This window comes from Carlito syrichta, unplaced genomic scaffold (assembly GCF_000164805.1).
Source record: "Carlito syrichta isolate Samal-C Ts95f unplaced genomic scaffold, Tarsius_syrichta-2.0.1 Scaffold303353, whole genome shotgun sequence".
NCBI classification, from domain to species: domain Eukaryota; kingdom Metazoa; phylum Chordata; class Mammalia; order Primates; family Tarsiidae; genus Carlito; species Carlito syrichta.
The window spans coordinates 278,065-300,301 of NW_007247449.1; the positions used below are offsets into that span (position 1 = coordinate 278,065).

A 22,237-nucleotide genomic window follows, 5' to 3' on the forward strand; every position below is an offset into this window, starting at 1 on the left:
AAAAATTAGCTGGATGTGGTGGCACACTGGGCGTGGCAGCAGTTCCAGCTACTTGGAAGGCTGAGGCGGAAGGATCACCTGAGCCCCAAAGGTCAAGGCTGAGGTAGCTGTGAGCGTGCCACTGCACTCCAGCCTGGGCAGCAGAGTGAGACTCCAACTCAAAAAAAAAAAAAAGTTAGCCAGGCATGGTGGCACGTGCCTGTAGTCCCAGATACACAGGAGGCTGAAGAGGGAGGATTGCTTGAGTTCAGGAGTTCAAGCCTGCAGTGATCATGCCATTGCATTCCAGTCTGGGCAACAGAGTGAGACCACTGACTCAAACAAAACAAAACAAAATAACAACAAAGAACTGCACAAACCTTGACACCACGTGAACACTTTCCTGCTAAGACAAATACAGTCTAAGAGAAATCCCAATACATACATATTTGGGAACAATTTTACCCTTCTCTAAAGAACATTAAAAAGAGAACTAGACAGAATATTTTTGAAAGTTACAAATACATACATTTAGATTGGGTAGGTTACACGGCACATAGTTTCATAAGGTATGACCTTAAGCAAGACTATGAACTCAGTGACACTTGTCCTAGGATGCCACTCCTCCACTTTCTGAGTTGTGTACCCTTGTGACACATACCCCTACACTGTTAGTACCCTCAAATACCCAGTATCCTCTTGCTTCTTCCAGTTTCCATTTACTGACAGCCAAAGTCATTTACTTATAACCTAGTTTGAATGAATGTGCTTGTTTACCTTTTCTAGAAAGACATCTGCATTCCTTAATTGTGGAATGAAAGACATTAGAGGACATGTTAACATGACAGTATGGTGCCCCCTGTGTCCTCAGTCCAACAACAGATAGACCCTGTAATGGGGACATTGTCCCTGTTTTTAAGAAATTGACTGTCTTTTTGGAGAAGCAAGACATAAGAGGCATCCAGCAAAATTTATGTCAGCTTGTGGCTGTGCATGAAATGAAAGTGACTGCAGGTTGACCTTGTAAGACTCAACTTACATACGTTCTAATTGTCAAGCTTTATACTTACTTATTGCCACATTTTACAAATTAAGTAACTTGGACAAGAAACGTTGAAGAATCTGATCAAGTTTATACTACTTGTTAATGATTGAATAAAGGATTATGTGGCCATTATTGCAAAATTGTTTTAAATTTTGTTTTGGTTTGATAATTAGTGGGTCTTTTAATGGAACAGAGAACACAAAAAAAGACTTGTGCAACACTGTAATAAATTGCAAAATGTAATTTTATCTAATTTTGTTACTCTCCCTTCTGCCTGTATTCTGCAGCCCATGTACATTATTTGCAAGTTTAGCTTAATGGATATCACCATAGAAAAGCCAATGTCATCACTTCTCCAGGCTTCTCTCACCGTGGTCTTTTTTCTAGACCTCCTTCAACACCTTTCCATCACTAAGTCTCTGGCATGATGAGTAAATAACATAGGATATGTTATCTAGGCTTACATAAATAATTTTTTCATGAAAAAGAAGAAATTTTTTCAAAGAAAAGAAAAAACACATTCATGACTTTCCAAGGCCTGCCAATCAGAAGATATAATGTGTCACTTTATATTTACTTGGGGAAGCAATAGGATAAATGATTATGAGGGTCAATTTGGGGAATTTTGGAATCCAGAGGTGGCAGTTAAATTGGGAAGTACCTCCTGGATGTATACCAATTTAGGCAAAGCTTAAACAAATTCATCCTGAAGTGAAAATAAACTTAATCCTCTCAAGCATAATAAGAGATTGCTGTGGTTAACATATTACTAATTAGTGAAAGCCATACAAGTATCCTCAGTGAAGTCTTTTTTTAACAAGTATTCTCAGTGAAGTCTTTTTTAAAATTTCAGTCAATCTACCTCCCAGGCACACCAGAAGAATAGGGCGATACCTTGTTATCTGAGAGAGAGGAGTGTGCTTTGAGTCAAAAAATCTGGAGTTTGAGATTCAGCAATCACCTTGTTATATAGTTAGCAAGAACTGAACTCTGTTGTTTCTGCTCATTCCTTTTTCAACTCTGCTCCTTTTGAAACTTCTTCAGGAAATGAAATACTGAAATCAAAATTTCCCCCAGGGAGAGAAAAAAAGATCTCAGATTAACAGGTAGTAGTGGTCATAGTGACACGCTTTCGAATACATCAAACTACAGTTATTGGGCTTACCTGCTGACTACTCTCTTCACATCACGGCTCTTCACACCCTTCTTCATATATACATGTGGCTCAGTCCTTTCTTACACTGTTTGGAAAGACAATGTTAGTATTGGAAAGCAGTTCCAATGTTAGCAGCTTGTTGTCATGAGCACAGGTCCACTGATCCTTCAGCAGCTCCTGGCCACGTTACTGCCTCTGCAAGCAGGTAAGTCCAAGACACACCCCTTCAATAAGGAAAAAAGATACTTTTCTAACTCTCCCTAATATCAAGACTTATAACAGGAGGGAGCCCAGAGCCCGAGACTTAATGATTCTCCCAGCAGACAGAGATGGCTGTCTGAGATCACAGAAGGGAATTGGGAGAAAACACTCTAGTGGGGTGTGGAACACCTCTGCACTAGATCAGTTTACTACAAAATGCTACTCCATTGAGCTCTTCCGTCTGGCCTCTGGACACCCTGGGTCATACCCCATAAAGCTGAAGGAATGCAGCCCTTCCTGCGTAATTTCAGTGAAGGAAGGAGGGCAATTCCAATGGGGGAGGGGGTTAGAGTAGATATTAGTTTTTCTTTTTCCAACTTTCTCACCAAGAATAAATTTGCTACTTTCCCAAGTAAAAGAACCTCAGACCTCTGGGTGGGGTAATATGAAAAGGGTTATGGCAAAAGACGGCAATAAGGTGTGTGCTTGAGGGTGAATATTTTCAGTATGTTCTTTGTCCTTAGAAAACCTAGAGCTAAACCTGATTAACTTCCTTAATAAGATGATTTCCTTTCTAAGGAGTCGTGCAATTTGAAAACTATGAAGGGTCAAGTTTCATCGTGTGTTATATCTTTAGGTTCGCTGGCTCATAAATTACTTTTGGGCAAGGGAACCACAGATGCTAACAACCAGGTCTAAATTAGTCAGATTATCATTCTGTTATGAAATGATGAAGAGAATAATAATATATTAATTCTCAGAAATGCCACCAAAAAGAAAGTAAAGGATATCTCTGAATTCAATTAGTTTATTTTCTTTTGCTTCCTTTAAGCACTCCATTTTCTTTAAATGACTTGAGGTTGCTTAAAATACTAATCATAAGCCGGGTGCAGTGGATCGTGCCTGCAATCCCAGCACTTTGGGAGGCTGAGGTAAGAGGATTGTCTGAGTCCAGGGTTTTGAGACCAGCCTGAGCAACATGATGAGACCTCATCTCTACAATAAATAAAAAAATTAACCAGGCGTGGTGGTGTGTGCTTGCGGTTCCAGCTACTTGGAAGGCTGAGGCAGAAGGATCGCCTGAGCCCAGCAGGTCAAGGCTGCAGTAGCTGTCAGTGTGCCACTGCACTACAGCTTGGGCAACAGAGTGAGACTCTGACTCAAAAGAAAATGCAAATCATAAAATAGTGCTAGAATACAAATAAAAGAACACGAAACATTTATGTCTATATAATTTGTGTGAACTATAAAAAAGGAAAACTATAAAACCAGAGTCAATTAAGAAAAATAATGCAAATAATCTATGAGATTATGTTTTATAAAATTGAAACTTAACTCTAAGTACAGAGCTTCCCAGCAATTATAAAGGGGAAAGTTAGTCAGGTACATCGTTTGCATGATCAGAAAAAAAGGAAGCATCTTTCTTACGAAAAAGTAAGTAAATTTTAATAAAAGTAGAGAGAACAATGTTTCCAATAACATCTGGGCCCATAACTTCATGTTGAAGACCTTTAGTGCCATGCGGGCCTCAACCCAGTATGACCCTCATGCTTCCACACCAGCTGGGCCATCTCGATCCATATCGAATTCATCACAATCAGGTCTGGATCTGGCCCACTGAAAAAGTTCTCAAGAGAATGGAGCCTACTTGACAATTGATTAAGAGTGTCAGCTATTTTTCTTTTATCCCCCACCTTTCCTGGGTAGAATAAAGCTGATCTTATAACTCAGTCAAGTGAATGCCATTCTCCTCAAGTGCTTTTTTTTTTTTTCACCTGGAGACAAAACTTCCATTCAGTACAAAAGGACTTCTAGGAATATATACTCTCGCTCAGCTAATCCAATGACTAAAGTTTTAGGATTACAGATGCCATCTTTTCGGTTCAGTCTGCCCTTTTTCTATTGTCTATATTAAAATGTGTGTGATTGTAATAAGTCACTGACATCTTAGTAGGAATGTGCTTATAGAAAAGGGAGACTAGCTGTGTACCGTGGCTCACACCTATAATCCCAGGGTATTGCCTGCGCTCACAGGTTCGAGACCAGCCCGGGCAACTTGGCGAGATCTCACCTCTACAAAAAATTAGCCAGGCCTGGTGGTTCTTGCCTGTAGTTCCAGCTACTTGGAAGGCTGAGGTGGAAAGATCACCAGAGCCCAGCAGGTCGAGGTTGCAGTGGCCATGAGCATGCCACTTCCCTCTAGTCTAGGCAATAGAGTGAGACTCCAACTCAAAAAAAAAAAAAAAAAGGTGGTGGGGGGACTAATAATCTACTAACTACTTGGGCAGGAAAGTGGCTGTGGAATTGGGTGAGGCTGGGAGAAGGGTGAAGAAGCGGTGGAACGGCAGACAACTTGGCCAATTCGTGTGGAGCTTGAGGTGGTGAAACTGAGATGGAAGCTTTGTTACTCACTTTCAGCTCATTGTATCATTGAGGCCCAGCAATTGCCTAGGGGCCAGTGTATGACCCTCAGATCCGAAGGAAGCCCCCACAGTATCTTATTAGACCGAAAACATTTGAGCAGAAACTAGTAGATCAGGCAACCTGTAGCTATCAAAGATTTCTTAAGTGCGTTGGTTTTGGAGAAAAGCTAAATCCAAACAAACGAATGCGTTTAATATAACAGTCTTTTAATTTCATATTTAATAAAAGGAAGTCACCATATGTTCAATATTTAGGTTGTTTCATAATTAGGGTGTGTTTTTGAAACTGATGACTCACCAAAAAGTCATTTGCTCACACTCTCTAGTTTCCTCTTAAAATTCTTCAGTACTTCCTTGTGAGTTTGCTGGACTCCATGGTCCCTGCAAAGGACTGAGAGCAAAAGGAAGCAGCATGGTTTTAAGCACATTGTTTCATTATGAGCCCAAGACAAAGCTAACTGTTGGGGAGCAGATCCCGGATGCCTTGTTGCCTCTCTGAGTTTGACTGTAATGTTCCAGCTGCTGCAAAATAGTACACGCTAACCTATGAAGCAGGAATAAGACATTGGCTTGAGCAGAGAAAGCCAGCCAAACAAATGGATTTTGGTTCATTTGGTCTACTTTACATTCCACAAACGCTGAAGAAGAAAAGAAGAGAGGCCTGGGGCTGAGGAAGAGCTTCCAGCCTTCTCACTTTACCAGGTTGCTAGTGTTGGTTTTGTGAACAATCTGATGGCTTGGTTTCCCAGCAAAAGAGCAGAGTCACGTGAACACACAGCAACAAACTGGGTCTCCGGAGAAAGGAAATGGAGACCAGAATCATGTTATTGGGATTAATTATCTAAATTCCCATAATGCCAACAAGCTTTCCCTGAGTGACTATTGGGTGTGAGGAAATACCTAAATTACACAGATCAGTGGGTGGACCAGGGAAGGACATGCATCCACGCAGAGGAGAAAGACCCCAGTGGCCATGTCCCTGCATCAGAAGTGCTGGGCATCCTCTAAGCTTGGTCTTAAAATTTATCCCAGGGGCTGCAATCACAAATGGAAGACTTGAATGACACGGTGATCGAAGGATGTAAAAGGCCCTGGACTGTTTCAGGGGGCTTTCTTCCATAATTGCAAAATGCTTGAAAGCAATAAAAAGAATTTCAAGTATATAATTTTTAAAACTGAAAGGAGGAGTAAAAGAGGGAAAGAGGTGAGTATAAAAAGTAAATTACAGTGAGAAAGCTTTCCTGATTGATAAGCTTAAACTTCATCAAAGTTGACGTAGGTCCTTAATACTCAGATCTAGGATTTAAAATAAATTATTCAACTATTTGAGGAACAAGCCTTGGTCAATGTGACTTATGAGAAACTACTTTGAGGTGTGGCACTGCATAATAATTGTATTGCTATTTAGCATTAAAATATATGACATTTAAATAAACAAAGGGAGAGTTCACAGAACTGTGGAAAATCTTTACCATACCCTTATCAAAGACAGGGACAGCAGTCTACACTCACAGGAACTGACCTGGACATCTAATTAGAAGAAGAAATGAACTATCAAGCACCTAGTATCAGTTGACATTTACTGAGCAATTACTATGTGCCAAGTACTATTGTGAGCTATTGTCATATGCTTTTATACTCTCAGCAGCCCTGGGAAGCAGTACCACTGTCATCCCTATTTCACAGATGAGGAAGTCAAGACACAGAGCAGTCAAGTAAATGATGAGCCAGGAAACCAACACAGCCTGACTTCAAAGTCTGTGTTGTCAACCTATGTTCTACTAATTCTTAAAGAAAGATTAAAAATACAAATAGAAGTGTCCAGGCCTCACCAAATAACCAAAGAAAAAGCAAGGGGAAACATAGGTTCTAATGAGCCAGAGTATTTTTGTCATCTGAATGTTCCGTCATAAATTGAAGAACCACCAAAATCCTACAGAATACACACTTCCCTTTCATTCAACAAGTAAGCTTCAAGTATCACTCAATTCAAGGCCCTGAATATATTTGACAGAGCCAGGCATAGTCCCTCTGTGGTCTTTAATCAGCTCAGACTATATAGTATTTGACTGCCAGAGATGACACTGGGAAGAGAAGGCAATAACCAGTAAAATAAATGATGACTTTTTTTTCTCACTCTGCCTGTCTTTCAAATGAGAATTATATAGCACCCAGCAGTCCACCTCTCCAAGCTCAGAAGACCCTCCTGAGGTCACACGAAAGGCACAGCATCAGGCACTGAAACACAGCCCCTGAATTGACACGCAAGAATTCACATGGGGGTCAGGGCAGCCTCAGGAAAAGTCCAGCCTGCTACAGCTTTCAAGAATTCTGCTTCTCACCATGCAAATTCTAGAGTCCCAGATTCTTTACAGCGAGAAGCATTTCTCCACCAGCATAAAGCAGGCAGAGAAAAGTAACACAAACAAGGCTTCTGGAGAGCAGTCATGAGTCTGCTGGTTAGAGACTAAAACCCAACAGACTGTCACTTTAGTGTGCGAAGGGCGCGTTCCTGTGAATGAGAAGCTCTCCTGGAACAAAATAAAGCTGATTCTGTTCCAGGGCACTTTTCGCTGACATTGTGGCTGTGCTCACTTCCTCATGAGGACAAACATCTGAAGAAGATGTGGCCTGAGATTAGGACATTCTTTTTCACTGAAGTATTGTTTCTTTTGAGCAAACCCTAGGTTGACCCCAGTGCTTCCAAATGTCCTTTAGTGAAGGGAGACATCTAGTGGCCAAAATTCACAATGTTGTAAAGGCCACCTGTTTACAAAATCACTGTGGGGTACAGTTGTTTAATTCACGTGAGGGTGCGATGAAGGACTTGACAGGACGATAGAAGTGGTCCAAACGAGGTAACCCCTGTGAACTTGAGCTGTCTTGTCCATTTCTTCAGGGCAGAGATTCACCATGGAGTGGAGTTCATTCATTCTTCTATGCATTCATTCCACAAACATATATATTAAATGTCTATGAGGTGCAAGGCACTGTATTAGGCTCTGGGACCTCAAAAATCTGTAAACACCTCCTTCAAGGATCTCATGGTTTAATGGAAAGACTAGACCCACAAAAATACATTGTGATAAGGGCTGACCACCCTATGCTACGGAAGACTATAGAGAGGCATTTAAATGAATCTTTGTGGGTAAGAGGAAGTAATGTCTAAACCACAGGTCTCAAACTGGTACCCTTCAGGCCCCATATGGCCCACAGATGTGTTTTGTTTGGACTGTACAGTGTTTTTATAACTCTGAATTAGTTGCCAACATTTAAACATCAGGGGATTTCACATGAAAATCCAGATTTCAGCTTCTTTTGGAAAACGAGAAGACCTGACAATACTGGTTTCATATTCCTTCAAGGTCACATTCAGTTGGAACTGAGTAGAAACTGCCTTCCAAATACATTTTTTATAACAGTCAACTATTTACTTGTTTCAATGAAATTTTTGTAGGTTTTACTAGAACAGAGTATAAAATTCAAAATTACAAAGATATACTCAAATATGTCTCCTGCTACCTTTGTCCCATAGTCAACCAGTCCTCATCAAAAAGCTACCAATTTGGGGCAACCCCTTCGGGTCCCCTTCCACTGTGGGAGCTTCTCTGTCCTCTTAATAAATCTTGCTTTCTCAACAACAACAAAAAATACTACCAACTTTACCAGTCAGGAATTGTATAAATACATGTCTCTTCTTTACTGCTTAAGCCAAAGTTCATTTTATCTGGATTAAAAATGTAAACACACCGTGCGCAGTAACTCATGCCTATAATCCCAGCACTTTGGGAGGCTGAGGTGAGAGGATGGCCTGAGCTCATGGGCTCAATACCAGCCTGGACAACTTGGTGAGACCTCATCTCTACAATAAATCAGAAAATTAGCCAGGTGTGGTAGCGCGTGCCTGTAGTTCCAGCTACTTGGAAGGTTGAGGCAGAAGGATCGCCTGAGCCCAGCAGGTCGTGAGCATGCCACTGCACTCCAGCCTGGGTGACGGAGTAAGATCCCGACTCAAAAAAAAAAAAAAAATGTAAACACAAAATAAGAAACTATAAAGAAAACAGAGAGTTGTTGCTGATACATTCTTTAAATAATTTGTTGGCTTAATGACAAAGGCATTTCTAAAGTAAGACCTAAATTCAGACATCACAAATAGAAAGAATTGTTATTTGACTACATTATAAGAGGAAAAAAAATGCATGGCAGAAAATACAATGAATAGCTTCCAAACATACATAATAACTGGAAAAATATATTTTCAGTCAATAAATGACTCTTCAATATGTAAATAGTTATTTCAAGTCAATAAGAGACACAACCAAAAAGACAAATGGACAAAGGAACATGAATAAGAAAAAAGAGAGGATACAAATGTTCTAAAGTATATGAAAAGCAAGAAAACATCTAGTATAACTTGAAAAATAAAGCAATGATGAAATATTTTCACTTCTTGGGGGCAAAGATCAAAAGGATTAATGACAATATTGTTGCAAGTAGGAGGAAATAGGCAGTCTTATATATAGCTAGTGGGAGTATAATTCTGGATCAAATTTTAAAATTTACGTATCCTTTGTCTTAGCAATTATATTTCTAGAAATATAATGTACAGATATATTTACATACATGCAAAGTGATATCTATACAAGTATACACAATGCCAAATTATTTGAAATACGTGAGAATTGGGAGTAACCTAGAAGTCTATCAATAGGTGTGATAAATTGCATTTCTTTAAAATCTGTTACATATGCAAGACATGAATCTTTTTTGTCTTAAGCAATTGAAATGCTGAGATTCCTACTCTCATGTAGCCTAGTTTAAGCAGACTAATATAGAAATTGTTACTAAGAGTGGGCAAAAGCTGCCATAAGAGAAATCTGATGCTGAATGGTGTTTGCTTCTGGTCTGGTCAGTGGGCAGCAAAGAAATTGCTATGGGTGTGATACCCTGGATGGCAGAAAATATGCTGAAGAAGTTTGTGACTTCAAGCAAAGAAGGTGCAATGCCTTTTAGTATAGTTACTAGCTCTCTTGAAAGTACAACTCCCTCAAAACAGTGGATGCTTTATCTGTTTCATTCCAATCAACTCTGTGTGCCAGTAGTGATGCCTCAAATTTCTTTCCATGCAAGTACCTGGAGTGTATCAGGCTTCAGTGGCAGAACCTCACCTTTTGTCTCTTTTCCCTGAGAGATTTTTTTTCCACCTGAAAGGATTTACTTAGAGCCACCTTCATCATTCTCAATGTTTAAGTAAAAATTTTTGATGGCCGTCCCTGTGACTTACTTCTTGTCATGAGGCCTGAATGTCATTGGCCATCTCAACTTTATATTTTATTAGTTATAGATAGAAATTAATTACATCCTTTGTTTGACAGGTTCCAGAATTTCTGTGACTTACTTCTTGTCATGAGGCCTGAATGTCATTGGCCATCTCAACTTTATATTTTATTAGTTATAGATAGAAATTAATTACATCCTTTGTTTGACAGGTTCCAGAATTTCTGTACTTACTATGATTTTTTTTTTTTTTTACTCTTCAAACCAACTGCCTTTTTCTTGTAATACACAGTCTAAACTAGGCAATGGCAACTAAAGCATACTAGTACTTTGTTTTTCATTTATCTATTGTTTTAACATCATTGGTTGAATGATCCAGTTTTTCCTCACTGATATATGATGCTACTTTTATTAAATACAAATTCCCACATGGCTTTGGGTCTAATTACAAACTTCATATTCATTTCATTCATCTGTTTCTACTCAGGAACAGCCCTCCATTCTTTGTTGACTGTGATTTCATCACACATTTTCATATCCAATATTATAATTGTTTCTCATCACCCTTCCTTTTCAGAATTTTTCTTCCTATTGCTGCCTGTTAGTTTTTCCATATAAATTTTAGAATCATTTTGTCTTGTCCTTCCAAACCCCCCAAAATCTATTATTATTTGTTGAGATTGTGTTAAATGTATCAATAAACTTGGGATAATTAAATTCTGTTGAATTCCCCTAAGAATATGACTTGATTTTCTACTTGCTTAAATAAAATAAAATCATTAAACAGTGCTGATCATAATCTGGAAAGACATAATCTTGATTCCCATAATCTCAGATGTTGAGATACCGGAAGATCAAAATCCCCAAAGTCGAAAATTCCAAAAAATACAATTCTGCAAGATTAAAATCCCACATGTTGAAATCCTGAAAGTTGAATTCTGGGGATGGAATTAGTATGGTTTCTGTTTACGCAGAATAGTTGCATCATGTTAGGTGGAACTATTGCCATGTTATTGTCTTTAATCGCATTTGGTGGAAAGTTCAGATGAGTGGATTGACCACATGATATGACAATGATGACAACTTCAGTTTAAAAATGCATTATTTGTCTGCATTGGCATTTCTTCCAGCTGATGAAATTCCAGGAGCTTCTAATAACTTAAAGCCACATTTGCCTGAAGAAGCCAGCGAAATTACTGACTGGTTCAAAAACAATTATGTGCATGGTAGCCTAAGAAGACACTTAGGCAATGGTGTTGCTATTCGATCACAAGTGTTGTTTCCACAAAATTTGTGATCTGTGTATGAGTGAGTGTGTGTAAAATGGATTTTCTCATACTCAAAACAACATAAAAGTATAGCACAGAAGAAGGGAAAACTTAACAGAGAATGCTCATGTTGGTGCATCATAGGAGGATTACAAAAGTAGTGGTACCGTGTAGAAAATTAAAGTGAATGTATCCCCTGAGGAGAGGCATGCCCTAAAAGAAAACTGTGTATCTGACAAAAGCCTAACATCCAGTATCTGCAAGAAACTCAAACAACCTGAAAGGAAAAAAAAAAACAAAAAAACCAAATTAAAAAGTGGGCAAAAGACGTGAATAGGCATTTCTCAAAAGAAGACATATGAACAGACAACAGACACATGAAAAAATATTCAACCTCACTAATCATGAAAGAAATGCAAATCAAAACCACATTGAGATATCACCTAACTCCAGTAAGAATGGTCATCATTAATAAAACAAAAAACAACAGATGTGGGCGAGGATGCAGAGAAAAGGGAATGCTTCTACACTGTTGGTGGGAGTGCAAACTAGTTCAAACTTTATGGAAAACAGCGTGGTACTTTTTAAAGAACTGGAAATTTTAATTAAAAGAACTGGAAATTGACTTCCATATGCTCCTGCAATCCTCCTTCTAGGAATATACCTGGAGGAACTCAAATCATTCTACAAAAAAGATATTTGCACATGTATGTTTATGACAGCACTATTCACAATAACAAAAACATGGAACCAACCCTGCTGCCCATCGAAAGTGGACTGGATAGAGAAACTGTGGTACATATACACAATGGAGTACTATGTAGCCATAAAGAATGACAAAATTTTGGACTTCACAACAACTTGGATGATTTTAAAATCCATCATACTCAATGATCTATCACAGAAACAAAGAACTGGATACCACGTGTTCTCATCTATAAATAGGTCCTGAACATTTATCACAATATTAAAAAAGAGGGATCAACAGTAGCAGGATCAGGGGAAGGGAGGTGGGCACATAACATAACTAAGGGTACCTGACACTAAACCAGGGGAAGTGAGGACCAGTTGGGGGCCCAAACTTCACCTGCACATAAACTACTTATGTACCTGACCTGTACCCCACATCTTTACAATTAAAAAAAAGAAAAGAGTAGCTGTTCACTGTGATGCAAGATGTCAAAATATAGTTAATAATAGTGAAAGCCAGCCAGGTCTTATGGACTTCCTCCATGCAATTTTCCAGAATCTATCCTTGCATTACACTTTTTTATAGGGCAATTTTTTTCTTTTAGTTTTTTGGAGTTTTTTCTTTTTTAGTTTTTTTCCCCACCTATTTTAAATTTTCAGCATTATTTTTCATCATTTGTTATGCCGTGTATTTCATCTTTGCATCTTTTCTAACACTGGGGTATACATTATGTAAGGACTTTTAGAAAGGCCGGGCTTGGTGGCTCAGCCTATAATCCCAGCACTTTGGGAGGCTGAGGCGAGTGGATTGCCTGAGCCCGCGGGTTCAAGACCAGCCTGGGTAGTTTGGTGAGACCTCATCTCTACAATAAATTTAAAAAATTAAAAATTAAAAAAAAAGTTTTTAAAAAGACTTTTAGAGAGAGTTCTAGTTCTACTTCATTTTATGCATTTTTTTACAAACTTGAGTATATGAAAGTGCATTATCACAACGTTGACTTTGTGTGTAAACATTGTGTAGAAATGTAAAAATTTTGATATTTTCTCAATAAATGAAGAGATTCCCATTTTGTACATCTTGACTCTGACCGACTGCATATGTGGTGATTGACCCATCATGAACTTTCATCAATCTGATAAAAAATTTAAGTTGTCCGTCACGGTATTTCAGATGACCACAGGTATAAACCTGAGTGCACACAATTATCAACCACAGTGATATGCATTTATACATTTTGCTTTTTGACCTACTTCTTTAAGAATACGGTTGTCTGCTCATAACATGCCTGTGCAACTGTCATTAGTGTAACTGAATGTTTATGCTTACAGAATTATGTATGTTATTATTGCTTATTTTGTTACGTAAAGTGGCCTAGGAGGTGTTCTGTCAAGTTTTTATGTTTCTCAAACAATTTCTCTCTCTCTTTTTTTTTTTTTTTTTGAGTTGGAATCTCACTCTGTCACCCAGATTGGAGTGCAGTGGCCGCTCCCGGCCACCGCAGCCTCGACCTGCTGGGCTCCGGTGATCCTTCCGCCTCAGCCTTCCAAGTAGCCAGAATTACAGGCCTGCACTACCACGCCCGGCTGATTTTTTGATTTACTGTAGAGATGAGGTCTCGCTGCCCAGGCAGGTCTCGAACCCGCGGGCTCAGGCAATCCACTCACCTCAGCCTCCCAAAGGCGCAGGATTACAGGCTGAGCCACCGAGCCCGGCTCAAATTCTCTTTTAAAATTATTTTTTCCAGAATTATATTTTCAGGATTTTGATCTTTCAGGATTTCAACATTCAAAATTATGGTATTCAGAATTGTATCTTAAATCCATTATTAAGAAATATATCTAACAAATATGTAATATAAAAGAATCTTTTAAATCTATGAAAAAACACAAAAGAAGATTTCGTAGACAAGCCTCAAACTTGAGGCATGTTTGCCCACATGTATCATTAAAATATAAAATAAAACTGAACCTGATGTTGGGAAAGATTTTCACTCAGGATGATGTTCATCACAAGTTCACCATGAAAGGGCAAAGAGGCAAGTGGTGCAAAAGATACATCTAAAGGGAAATTCGTTTCTTTTCTAGAGAAAAGGGGAAATAACAGAAAGTAAGACAAAGAGACAAATAAAATACACTCATTCTTGCAATTATTTTTCTTAGTTACTTATTATTGTTTCTGCTGCTTCTTCATGATGTTGGGGTATAACGTATATTTGCCAGCAGTTTCTCCCTGCACGTAGACAAAATGTGAACTGAGTCAGGCCACGCACAATTGTCCATCAATCTCCACTAGCCCCTTTCTTTTTCTCTCCTTTCTACCCCTCCTTCACCTTGGCAGTACCTCTGCCTGCAAAGGCATTATATGGGGGCAGGGCTTGTGAATGATGAGGAATAAGCTCCAAAGATTTCCTGTAAAGTATGTGTCCAGTGCCCAAGTAAGCATTGATGCTGATTATTTATAAGGGAGAACAAACAAGGAGATGAACAAAATTAGAAAATATTTGTCTCAGAAGCAATACCCATTGGTGATGAACAAACTTGGAGTTTAACTTCTCTAAGGTATAATATTAATAAATAAAATGTTTTGCAAATGAAACTTTGGCACAAGTCTCCCTAGTTGTCACCTTCCAACTATTAGGTTGGCACAAACATAATTGAGGTTTTTGCAAGTTGAAATTTGCCTTTTGATTGGAATACATTCTTTAATAAAACGTGGTTATGTTATACATCATTTTAATGCACATCTCTCATTTTATGTGGTTTTGCTAGTGACTTATTACTTGCTGTCTTTTTTATCTTTATTTTAGACTAGGGAAATGATGTTAGACAAAAAGTAAATTTGAGCAATTTTCCTATTCGAGTTCAAAATAGTCGTAAAGCTGCAGAGACAACTTGCAACATCAATCAAGCATTTGACCCAGGAACTGCTAACAAACGTAGAGTGTAGTGGTGGTTCAGGAAGTTTTGCAAAGGAGACTGAGAGCCTTGAAGATGAGGAGTGTAGTGGCTGACCATCAGAAGTTGACTGACCAATTGAGAGCAATCATCGAAGCTGATCCTCTTACAACTACACGAGAAGTCGCCGAAGAACTCAGCATCAACCGTTCTACGGCCCCTCAACATTTGAAGCAAATTGGAAAGGTGAAAAAGTTCAATAAGTGGGTGCCTCATGAGCAGACCAAAAAGTCTAAAAATTTCATTTTGAAATGTTGTCTTCTCTTATCCTACGCAACAACAATGAAACATTTTTCAATCAGATTGTGATATGCGATGAAACGTGGATTTTATCACTCATAAGTGGACCCAGAACATTTACCATAATACCATAAAAAAGGGATTGGCAGTAGCAGGTTACTGCCTGGGTGGGGGCGGGGACACAACATCAATAAGGGTACCTGATCTCAAACCAGGCAAAGTGAGGACCAAAGGGAGACCCAAACCTTGCCTGTACGATGACCACTTGTATACCTAATCCTGAATTGTACCCCACCACATCTTTAAAATTTTTTTAAAAGTGGATTTTATATGACAAACAGCAATGACCAACTCAGTGATTGGACCAAGAAGAAGCTCCAAAGCACTTCCCAAAACCAAACATGCACCAAAAAAAGGGTCATGATTACTGTTTGGTGGTCTGCTGCTGGTCTGATCCACTGTAGCTTTCTGAATCCCTGAAAACCCATTACATCTGAGAAGTATGCTCAGCAAATCAATAAGATACACGAAAACTGCAACACCTGCAGCTGGCATTGATCAACAGAAAGGGCCGAATTCTCCACGACAACACCCAAGGGCATGTCACACAACCAATGCTTCAAAAGTTGAACGAACTGGGCTACAAAGTTTTGCCTTATCTGCCATATTCACCTGTCCCCAAGTGACTACAACTTCTTCAGGCATCTCGACATCTTTTTGCAGGGAAAACGCTTCCACAACCAGCAGGATGCAGAAAATGCTTTCCAAGAGTTTGTCAAATCCCGAAGCACAGATTTTTATGCTGCAAGAATAAACAAACTTACGTCTCATTGGCAAAAATGTGTTGATTGTAAAGGTTCCTATTTTGATTAATACAGATGTATTTGAGGCTAATTATAATGATTTAAAATTCACAGTCTGAAACCTCAATTACTTTTGTACTAGCCTATCCATGTGTTATCAGCTGTTGAAAATTTTTCTTAATCAGTATTGTGTGTATCTAAATATATACATAATACGTGTGTATATATACTTAATTTAGTAGATGACGAATGCTTGAGCATGTGGCATAGTCTCCTACTTATGTAGTCCAGAACTTCCAAACTAATGATATAAAGTATCGACAAGGATGCTGAACAACTCACTAGTACATTATTGGTAGAGATGTAAAACTGTACAACCACTTTAGAAAACAATTTGGCACTTGTTAATTTAACAAGTGTCCATTTTAATTCTAAAATTAAATATACACTTATCGTGTGATCCAGAAATTTCACTTGTGGATATTTACCCAAGGGAAATGAAAGTAATGCTAACATAAAGTTATATGCAATATTTATAGCTTTATTTATAGCAATCATAATCTAAAAAGAAATCCAAATGTTCATCAACAAGTGAAGGAACAGACAAATTTAGATATTACTATATAATTAATACTACCCAGTAAGCTACATAATATTTTTTGCAAGATACCTAGGCCTGTAAGAGATAACAAGAACTGTGCATGCTGTAAAAAAAATGATGCTGTACAAATGCAAGATATGGCTCTCCTTGGTTTTAATCTGTACTCTTCCTACAGGTGCTCTGTCACTCATTGCCTACCTTGGGTTATACTTAAGAAGCAAGCCACTGCTTACAGTGCCTCAGTGCCTGTTTCAGCAGAGGATAACCTCAATCAATTTTATTTAACAAATATATACCGAGAACCTCCATACATGGAGCCCAGAACTGTGGCAAATACTACGAGAGACAATACAATAAGAAATATACCAGGTCCTGGGATACAGGGAGCTGACTATTTTGTATAGCAAACAATAGAAATGCATTAAAAATTTGAAACTAGTATTAGACATTACAATAAAATTTTTGATGCCCATTGCCTGCCTACGTTCAATAAAAACAACAAGGAGAATAACCGTAATAACTTAAGAATGTAATTAAAATCTTAAGCTATGTCGCATTCACTGGTCTTCTCTTGTTCTCATAACTGGAACAGAACGATAGGTATTGGGACAGCCCATGTGCCCTATTATGTCACTATTCAAAGATTGAGATTCTACTTTTGATTTTCCTGTTTCTCTTCATAAATGATTATGGTGCTATCATATATTAAAATTTTAACCCTTTGCTAATCATATTTTGTCTCCAGCATATAGCAGCATCATGTGTAAGTTATTCTACTCTTAAAAGATTTCCTTTAATTTGACTTAACTTTAATTTTTGGACTTTAAGACAGACTCTTACATAGATTATTCTCAATCTTAGTGCTTCTTTTACATACTCTGTAAACCCTTATTCATAGTATATAATCAAATCTATTCTCACATTTACACTTTATTTATAAGCTGGAGACCTAATTTTTAATTTTTCATATTTGAAACTTTATATCAAAGACTTTTAAACAAAAATACAATAAATCTAAAGAATTTTGGAGAAGTTGTAAATTTATCATTATAAATCCCCATTTTCATTCACTATCATTATAGATCTCCTGTTTCCTGGATTCCTTATACAAAATCTTTTCACAGTTAGGCTACAGGCCAAGGATAGGGGAACAGATACTTAATTGTGGGAAAACAAAGTTAAATGGCCCATCAAATGCCTAAGCATGCTAACATGGCCAGATGAAAACATGTCTAATTTGCCAAGAGTATTAGTCAGGGTTCTCTAGAGAAAGAGAACTAATAAGAGACAGAGAGAGAGAGAGAGAGAGAGAGCAGGGGTGAGGGGCAAGAGATGTGGGTAGATGAATGGATAGATAGATAATAGACCAACAGACCAATAGACAGATAGATATAGATAAAGATATCTATTATTTTTTTAAAATGGCTCATGTAGCCAGGCTCGGTGGCTCAGCCTGTAATCCCAGCACTTTGGGAGGCTGAGGTGAATGGATTGCCTGAGCCCGCGGGTTCGAGACCCGCCTGGGCAGCGACACCTCATCTCTACAATAAATCAAAAAATCAGCTGGGCGTGGTAGCACATGCCTGTAGTTCCAGCTACCTGGAAGGCTGAGGCGGAAGGATCGCCGGAGCCCAGCAGGTTGAGGCTGGGGTGGCCGGGAGCGGCCACTGCACTCCGGTCTGGGTGACAGAGTGAGACTCCAACTCAAAAAACAAACAAACAAACAAACAAACAAAAAAAAATGGCTCATGTGGTCAGGCGTGGTGGCTCAAGCCTCTAATCCCAGCACTTGGGGGATTGAGGCAAGAGGATTGCCTTAGACCAGGGGTTCGAGACCAGCCTGAGCAACATGATGAGATCTCGTCTCTACAATCAAAATCAAAAATTAGCCAGGCATGGTGGCTCGCGCCTGTAGTTCCAGCTACTTGGAACGTTGTGGTGGAAAGATTGCCTGAGTTCAGCAGGTCGAGGCTGCGGTGGCCGTGATCTTGCCACTGCACTCCAGCCTGCATGACAGGGTGAGACTCCAATTAAAAAAAAATAGCCGGGCTCGGTGGCTCAGCCTGTAATTCCGCACCTTTGGGAGGCTGAGGTGAGTGGATTGCCTGAGCCTGCAGGTTCGAGACCCGCCTGGGCAGCAAGACCTCATCTCTACAATAAATCAAAAAATTAGATGGGCGTGGTAGTTCCAGCTACTTGGAAGGCTGAGGCGGAAGGATCACTGGAGCCCAGCACGTCGAGGCTGCGGTGGCCAGGAGCGGCCACTGCACTCCAGTCTGGGTGACAGAGTGAGACTCCAACTCAAAAAAAAAAAAAAACATAGCTCATGTGATTATGGAGGTTGAAAAGTCCCAAGATCTGTACTCAGTAAATTGGAAATGCAAGAGAACTGATGTATATTTTCCGATCTGAATCCAAAGACCTGAAAACCAGGGGAACCAAGGATGTTAGTTCCAGGTTAAAAGTTGGGAGGCTCAAGACCCCAAAAGAGCCAGCTTTTCAGACTGTAAAAGACTAATGTTTGAATCAAGCAGTCAGGCAGGCAATGTTCACTCTTATTTGAGAGAGGGTCAGACTTTTTGTTAACATGCAGACCTTCAACAGATTAGATAAGGACTACTCATATGGGGGAATAATCTGCTTTACTCAGTCTACCAATTCAAATGTTAATCTCATCCAAAGACACTCTCACAGAAGAATACTTGACCGACTATCTGGGCTTCCCTGGGCCCGGTCAAGTTAACACATAAAATGAACCATTGTCACACCAAGTTAACTAGTTACAAACTGTCTAGCCTAGACCTTTCCAGTATATGGTTTCTGATTTTTTATGCTGCTCATACAAGGCTCCACATGATTGAATTTTACCATATTCTTTGAAGATTGTAATATTTTGTTGAGACTCAACTATTTAAACAACTAGAAATAGGAAAAAAAAATGAGGTATTAGGCATTATACAGAAGCTGCCAGTTGGCCAAGATCCTGCCATCTTCTGTCAGTGATATGAAAATTTCTGGTGTTTCACCTGGATCACCACCACTAACATGGCCACCTGGACCCCACAGATGTCTCCCACAATCTTGGTGGATGACAGGTGAATTGATATATAACATATAAGACCCAATGCTAAGTTCAACTGTCCTCAGCAATCCTGACTAGCTAAAGCAATCACTGGGCTCTCCAGACTCAGTCAACATGCATCATTACTGTGTTTTCATGACCCAAGAATACCAAGAGGTCTCCAAGGGCAATGTCTTCTCAGCGCAACCACTTCAGAATAGGGAATTTGCTGAGCATTACTAATATCAGCTTTTCAAGTCCTCAGGACACTTTAAGGATTTGGCTTGCATAGGAAGTGTGAAAACAAAATTCAAGGGAAAGAAAAACTTTTTGCTGGCTGCTATCTTGGGTAGTTTTGGGGAAAAAACTGTAATGTTTCACAGAATAGATGTCTATACTAAGAAACAAGGAGAACTGCCTTTCAGAGAAAATGGGGGAATCGACTTTATTATTGGGACTGAAAGGAGAGTGAATTTCCTCCAGGCATAACAATATCTAGACAATTCCTCCACTGACTCATGGAACCTGTTGAAGCAGCTTTTCCATGCTGTTGTCCCATAACAAACACTATAATACTTCCTGAACCCATACCCTTTTGCCACCTACACCTTCCTTGGAGTCAAAAATAAACTCTGGATGAAAATAACTGCTGCAGTTCCACTAATTTATTTCACCTCCTCACTAAACATTTATGGAACACTTACTAATGCCAGGAACTTTACTGCATATTCTTAATTAAATTTCACAACCACCTGTGGTGAGTTCTATTTTTTCTTCCATTTTACAGATGATGAAACCAAGGCTTTGAAGGGTTGGACAGCTCACCCAAAGTCACACAATTAGTGGAAAAGTTAACTCTGAAAATCAGGTCTGTCCATGTTAGGTTCCTGAAATTTTTATCGTTTATCTTTAAATCATGACTTAGCATCTCTCTGTTCAAATTTACAAATCACAAGATCTTAAGCAAATTAAATAAATCTTAAGTAAATTCATCTTAAGTAAAACAAAGTAAATTTTACAAGTCTTAGGGCATTTCAAAGAGTAAAGGTCCCTTAATGAGCAATGCATTAAAATAGTGTTTCTGGACCTAAGGGATAAAAGAAAGTTCCCTTTGAAGTTTTTATTTGGGTCTCAGAATATAAATTTAAATTATTGCTTTAGATTCTTTTTAAAAGTTCAACTATTTGAGAAGGAGGCAGTGAAGGCCTTGAGTCTGACTTCCTTATAACTCTATCCAAAATTGTATTATAAATATCAAATTTATTAAATCAAAGTATTTGTTTAAATCAACTCCTCTTAAGAGCCAGTAGAAAGGGCTGATGGAATTAGAGTTCAGCTCACCTGAGTTAAACACTAGAGATTCCTACCCTTGGTACACATAGGAATTAATAACAGACATGGACACGTAAACAGTAATAGTGAAACCATCTCACCTATAACAACAAGAATTGGATTGTAATAGGGCTGGAGATGAGCAAGCTCGCCCACGTCATCTCATAAACTTAACAACAATCTGTCCCACATCCTATAAAATTGAATTCTGGTGATCCCATTTATAATGTTATAGCAGGGTTTTCTATAACATCAGTATAACAGCTTGGTGTTGGAGCAACAGATGTCCAAGGGAATACTGAGCACCTAAGCCACATCTGACCACAGAAAACATATGTGAATTGCTTCCACTCTGCCAGTCCAACAACATCTCCCATTTCTTTTCAGAACACCCTCTCATCTATCCTGTTGCACCATGAGAAGCAATATAGGAGTTAAAAACAGGGGACAAATGCTGGCTTTGAATTAAATTCTACCTGGTCAGCTGGGATGCTGAACAAGGTGTTTACCTCCCAAGCCTCATCGTAAGCATACAATAATTAATGCCTACCCCATAGGTCTGTTGTAAAGATTAAATGATATAATGTATGTAGAATGGTTTGCCAATGACTATCATATAATAAATGCTTTTTTAAAAGTAGCTTCCAGCCAGGCATGGTGGCTCACGCCTGTAATCCCAGTACTTTGGGAGGCCAAGGTGAGAGTACTGCCTGAGCCCTCGGGTTCGAGACCAGCCCGAGCAACTTGGTGAGACCCCATTTCTACAATAAATCCAAAAATAAATTAGCCAGGCATGGTGGCATGTGCTTGTAGTTCCAGCTATCGGAAGGCTAAGACAGAAGGATCACCTGAGCCCAGCAGGTCAGGGCTGCGGTGGCCAGGAGCATGCCGCTGCCCTCCAGCCTGGGTGAGAGTGAGACTTCTACCCAACAAACAAACAAAAAGTAGCCTCCTGGAATGTCCAATTCCCTCCTCTCCATCTCTTCAAATCCTGACATTTTAAATTACTGAGACTGAAAACCTCAATCAAATTCTCCTTCTCCATGTTGTCTCCCTGAATGCTCCAGTTCTTACGCGAATGTCATTCCTTAAACTTGAGCCTTGGATAATAGGCTTATTAGACTAACAGTACCTGAAAAAAAAAGGTATATGTGTGGTATATGAGAGAGGTATATGTGTGGGTTGCAGGGGTAGGGAGAGGGCAAA

The 22,237-nt window shown here is 39.1% G+C and overlaps 1 protein-coding gene across 1 annotated transcript in view; it reads right to left on the minus strand.

Moving 5' to 3' along the window:
- ADGRF1 (adhesion G protein-coupled receptor F1) overlaps positions 1-2,219 on the minus strand; it is a 37,751-nt gene extending 35,532 nt beyond the window's left edge. The window contains exon 1 of the mRNA XM_008058462.1: positions 2,190-2,219. The gene's annotated coding sequence lies outside the window, so the exon portion shown is untranslated. The remainder of the gene's footprint in view (positions 1-2,189) is intronic.
- Positions 2,220-22,237: the final 20,018 nt, after the last annotated feature.